This window comes from Petaurus breviceps, unplaced genomic scaffold (genome assembly GCF_028583685.1).
Source record: "Petaurus breviceps papuanus isolate PSGF00001 unplaced genomic scaffold, PetGlider_PUasm1.0 90721, whole genome shotgun sequence".
Taxonomy (NCBI): Eukaryota; Metazoa; Chordata; class Mammalia; order Diprotodontia; family Petauridae; genus Petaurus; species Petaurus breviceps.
In genome coordinates this window covers 7,548,844-7,555,068 of record NW_027187322.1, presented here as the reverse complement: position 1 = coordinate 7,555,068, position 6,225 = coordinate 7,548,844, and positions in this window count along the sequence as shown.

Genomic DNA, 6,225 nt, shown 5'->3' with positions numbered 1-6,225 from the left:
TTCAGTCCCCTATCCTCCAAGCTCATCAGCCTCAGCAAATGGGGTGGCTAGAACTCTGGCCCTGCAGTCAGAGGACCCCAGTGCAAATCCAGCCTCAGACACCACTAGCTGTGTGACCCTGGGCGGGTCACATAACCTGTTTGCCTCAGTTTCCTTATTTATAAAATGGGTTTCATAGCACCAGCCTTGAAGGGTGGGTGTGAGGATCAGTAAGACCGTATTTATACAATGCGTAACGCAGCGGGTCGTGCGTAGTAGGTGTTTAATAAATGCGCTGTTGCTGTCCTGGCGTCCTTGACCCGGACTTCAGAGGGGCATGTGGCCCGCGCGGCCCTGCAGACGTCCCTCCCCTTGTGCCTTCCCGCTGCCTGGCTCATGCAGCAGATCCGTCTTTGTCTTCAGCCGGTTACTGCCTGGCTCTGCCCAAGGTCTGCACACGCTCCCAGCCCTCATCCTCCGCTGAAAAAAATCTCTCCCGCTGCTGTTTTCTCAGGCCGGCCGGGCGCCTCCCGCTTCCTGGCCCAGCGCCCCCCAGCCCAGGACCGGCACGCACCCTAGTCCCCTTCCAGGGCTGGGGACCCCCGCGCGGCTTGCTGCCCTGCCCTGCTCTGGCTTCCATGTGCCCACGTCGTCTGAAACCTGAGGCCCAGCGGGCTCTTCGCCCGCCTTGAGCCGCAGCCTCCTTTATCCGCTGTCGCCCCCACTTGGAGCGGGAGCCCCTGGAGGACAAGGGCCGTCCCACCCTGTGCTTGGCACAGGACGAGCCCTTCATGTTTAACCGTTCTCTGACCAGTGTTGCTCCTGCACCCCCAAGTCATGAAGGCAGCTGGCGGTGCAGCCGATAAGGGCTGGGCCTTGAGTCGGGAGGCCCGGAGATCATCCTGGCCTCAGACAGCTGTGGAGCCCAGGGAGCTCGTCACCTTCTGCTGGCCTTGGTTTCCTCAGCTGAGATGGGAATGATGCAACTGGCCACCAAATAGTGTCCACCAATGGGGGGTGGGAAGAGGAGGAGGCATGGTCATTGTCATTTATATACAGCCCCCCAAAATTAGACCCCTCTCTTGTCCCTCTCCAGCCACGAGCCTGTGCTGAGGTTCTTGACTGTGTCCATACTGTGTCTACACTGCCCTCCCTTTCCTCTCGCGCTGGCGTTAGAACAGAATGCTGCCGGACTTTGTCTGAGCAGAGGTGAGCCTGAGGGGCCAAAGCCACCCTGTGCTGGCGGGAGGAGGAACGCTGCTGGTCAGTCAGGGACGTCTGCAGGTCGGATGAAAAGAGAATGGCCAGACATTTCACCTGGCGACTCGTCCCCGGGGGCTCCCCCCCCCGCTTCGGGATTAGGGGATTCCCTTATGGGTTATAACAGTGAAGAGAATTTGCCTTGTTAGCTTTCCGAGCTGCTTTTTCATTCTTTTTTGGTCTTTACCAGGATGGCTTTCTGGGAATGGGAGGGAGAGGAACGTCCTTGGAAATGTGATACAAAAATAATGTCAATCATCCTTATGCGTCACGCTGCCTAATAGAACTCAGGGCCCTGAAGGTTTCAGATCAGCCGGGGAGATAGTCGCCAGTGGAGTGCCCCAGGGATCTCTCCTCGGCCCTTTGGTTTTGAATATTTTATCAGCAATTTGCCCAGAGGTGTAGATGGTGTTTGTCAGATTAGGCAGTTTTAGACCTGGGATCAGAGAGCCTTGAGTTCAGGTCCTGTCTCATGCATTTATCAGGTGTGTGACTCTGGGCATGTCAACTCTCCTCAGCATCAGCTTTTCCCTATACAAAATGTAGGTAATGGCTGCGCCAACCTCATGGGGCTAGTCCTGAGGAAGAGGAGGGAGAGGTAATGGCAGCATTCATTAGAACCCCAGGTGACCAGATCCAAACAATCTTGGCACTTTAGGAAATCTGTCTGAATCAGATAAAAAGAAACACAGCAGGGACAGAGTGAAAGCCTTACATCTGAGTTGATGAAATCCCCTTCCTCACCATCCGGTCACTAACCCTTGCTAAGTGCCCCCTGCCCTCAGTTATCCATGGAGTCATCCATGGGATCGGAGTGTTTCCTCTGACCATCCAGAACACTCAGCACAAAGAGGAGCTGAGAATGTCCTGGAGTGAGGAAGGAGCCCTCTGAAGCCCTCCCAAATCCCTTCCACACAACTAGAAAACTGACTCTGAATGGTCTGGGAATAGGGCAGCAGCTAACCATCGGGGCAGGAAGGGTTTGTCTCACTGGGGTAAGAGGGGAGCAAGGTCCGAGAGCAGCAGCCAGCCTCACAGCAGGGGGCATGCAGCAGGGTGCCAAGCCCAGTCCTGCCCTCCTGCAAACCCATGCCCCTAACCAAGTGAGCAGTCTGAGAAGTGAATCAAGGCCCCACCCCTAGCACAGGCCCCCAGCAAGGCCTTCACCCCACTGCTGCTAGTAGTGAAGTCCCACCCCAGGACCTGCTGGTAGAGAGATCCTGTTTCCAAAGCTACCTACTGGCAAAGCACCCCTGGGGCTGGCCAGCAGTTAACCCCCACCCCAGGGAAGCACAACAGGGAGGCCCCACCCCCAGTACAAGCCACAAGGAAGCCTCCCCTCCAGTGAAAGCAAGCACCTAAGCCCTGAAGCCCAGTGAAAGCCAGCAATAAGACCTAGAGCTCCAGCACAGAAAGCCTGGGACAGTGCAGGACCAGAGCCCAATTCTCACATGAAAAGACCAAGTCACTAAAAAGGCAGAAAAAAATGAGCCCAAACAAACAAGAACTTGACTATAGAAAGTTATTGTGGTGATATGGAGGATTCAAGGCATAAATCTAGAAGAGAATCATAGTGTCAAAGTAGCTATATGTTAGCCTTAAAGAAAAATGACATTTGGTCTCAGGCCCAAAAAAGAATTCCTGGAAGATTTTTTAAAGGTATTTTAAAAACCAAATTAGAGAAGCAGAAGAAAAACTGGGAAAGCAAATGAGAGTAATACATGAAAAAAGAGTCAAAAGTATAGGAAAAGATATACAAAAATTTACCAAGGAAAATAACTCCCTAAAAAATGGAATTGGTCAAATGGAAAATAAGGTACAAAAACTCAATGAAGAAAATAATTCCTTAAAAATTAAAGTTAAGCAAGTAGAAGCTGATGATTCTATGAAACACCAAGATATAATGATACAATATCAAAAAAGTTTAAAAAAATCAAAGAACATGTGGAATTTCTCATTGGAAAAGCAACTGACTTGGAAAATAAATACAGTAGAGATAAGAATTATTGGACTACCTGAAATTCATGATTAAAAAAAGAAGCCTGGACAACATCTTTCAAAAAATTATCAAAGAAAACCGTCCTGATATGTTAGAAGCAAAGGGGAAAATAGAAGTTAAAGGAATCCACCTATCACCACCTGAAAGAGATCCCAACTTGAAAACTCCCAGGAACATCATAAGCAAATTTCAGAGCTCACAGGTCAAGGAGAAAGTTTTGCAAGCAGCCAGAAAGAAGCAATTCAAATATCATGGAGCCATAGTCAGTATGATACCAGATTTAGCAGTTTCCACATTAAAGAACCAGAGGCCTTGGAATATGACATACCAGAAGGCAAAGGGGCTGGGCTTATAACCAAGAATCACCTACCCAGCAAAAGTGAATGTAATCTGTCAGAGAGAAAGTATGCATTTAACAAAATTGAGGACTTTCAAGTATTTCTAATTAAAAGACGAGAGCTGAATAAAAAACGTGACCTCCAAACACAAGACTCAAGGGAAACGTAAAAAGGTTAAAAAAAAGAAACAAGAGAAAACATAAATTCAATAAGGATAAGCTTCATATTTCTATATGGCAAGATAATATTTTTAACTCTTAAGAACATTATGACTTTAAGAACAATTAGAAGGACTATAATAGACAGAGGGTGTGGATATAAGGTGACTTTGGTAGGATGATACCCCCCTCCCCCCACAACAAATAAAGGGGCGAGAAAGAGAATTGCACTGAAAGGAGGAGGAAGATTGAAGGGGGGTGTGGGGTGGGGGTGACAGGCAAAGCTTAAACCTTACTCTCATCAAAATTGGCTCAAAGAGAGAATAAAAATTACATTCAATGCTTTCTCTAATAAATATTGATGTGAAATTGTTAAATAAAATATTAACAAAGAGGTTTGAAGGGGCAAGGGAAGCCCCTCTGTGAGGAAGAAGATTATACAAACCAAGGCCCCAGCTCAGAGTGACCTTCCTATTACCCTGAGCCATTTGGGAACAGGGATCCTGAGAACATGAGGGCTGCTCCTCTCCTGGAATCCCGGCCAGGTCCTTGAGAAGAGATATGATAACTGACCAACTCCTGGAACCAGCCAATCCAAGGAGACATCATTCTTGGGGGGGGCCTTGGGAGGATTGGCCTCCGTCCCAGGCCTCACATCAGATATGATGCTTGCTAAAAACACCTGGCAGTCAGTATGCCCTCTTTGTTCTCAGAACAATTTAAACTGTAAGATTCAGACCCAAATTGGAATCTCAGCCATGGAGGGGACGTCCTGCCTGGGACCCTCCTGAGTGGGACCCTGATGGGCTGTACTGGGATTCCCCAGCTTGTGTGGTCAGGTGGTGCTTCCCCAAATCGGTGATGCTTGTAAATATGTATATTTATCTTAATCATAGTTGCTATTATTTTACTATTCCTAAGCCTTTACTCTGTTGTCTCTGGTTTCCTTCCCATTCCCCCATATTCTAAATAAACTATATTGGAGCTTTTGAAGTGCTGAGTGTTCCGTTCACTCTAATCCTGAACCTCCTTAATCAGACACGGTTAGAGCATTGTGCCACAAGGATTCTATTCAATAACCAAATGGGCTTTACACCGGGAATGTAGGGCTGGTTCAATATTAGGAAAAACTATCAGCAAAAGAGGCGATAGCTTCCCTCTGCTGCTCCCTGGTTAGACCTCATCTGGAGACTGTATAGGCTGGTGTGTCCAGAGAAAGAGCCAGAGAGGGGACAGCTAGGTGTTTAGAGCACCAGCCCTGGAATCAGGAGACCTGAGTTCAAATCCGGCCTCAGACATGTAACGCAAAAACTAGCTGTGACCTTGGGCAAGTCACTTAACCCCAATTGCCCTCCAAAAAGAAAGAAAAAAAAAAGGAAGAGCCCAGAGAAAGAAGTGGGGGTGGAGGCAGACTGGAGAAGAGAAGATGCAGTGAGAGCAGAGACCTGCCTTCAAGCACCTGAGGAGGAAGGAGGAGCCTTGTTCTGCAACCAGGAGAAATGAGCAGAAATGTCAAGGAAATACTTTGCGGCTGGAGGTCCAGAAAGGCTTCCTGCCAATGAGAGCTGCCCCAGAGTGGGGTGGATGGCTGCCTTCGGGCAGGACCACACTGGAGACTTCTTTCATGCATGGGTGGGTCCACTGAGGTCCTTCCCCACTGTCCAGGTCTGTGGGGCTCTGGGCCTCAGTTTTGGGGTAGATGAGTAAAACGTTCCCTTTTCTGACCCTCCTGGCTTCTATAATTGGCTTGTTTGTCACCCACCCACCCACCCCTTGGGGGTTCCTTGTCAGGTATGAGTCAGCTCTTCATAACGTGAGCATTTATATAGCGCCTGCTGTGTTCTGGGAGCTGTGGTCAGCAAGTTGGACTCTCACAATCACTCCAGGGGGTAGTTATTACTGCAGCTGTCACACAGTAGTTAAAGTGACTTGTCCAGGGTGACACAGCTAGGGAGTGTCCGAGGCCAGATTTGTTCTCGGCCCTTGATCGTATGTGGGCCCAGCACACTGTCCACCAAACCACCTAGATGCTGCCAGCAAACAGCTTAAGCGTCGTAAAGAGAGGATCCATTCACTTAAAGGAGCTTGCATTGTGATAAGCCCCCCAGGGATAAAAGGCTGGGGGAGTCCAGCCATCCTGGCCACAGCACCCCGAAGTCCATCCAGGGAAGTGCAGGACAATGGGCAAGGTGCTGTCCCAGCACCACAGGAATCCTGAGGCTGCCAGCTCAGGAAGCTGATGCTGTTTGATCCAAGAACTCAGCTCTGAGCAGGAGCTCTGCTCTCCCCTGGGAGGCCTCATCACCAGGCTTGGGACCCATGCAGGGGCAGGGGCTCAGAGAGCTGGCACCAGGGTTTGGACTGCATGGGTGACTTTGACTCAGCAGGGCAGGACTGCACTTCTGCCAAGCTGCTCTCCCAGGTAAGGGAAAGGCTGGCCTTTCTCCCCCTGCCCTCTCCTCCCTCCCCTGCCCTGCCCTCCCCTCCCCTC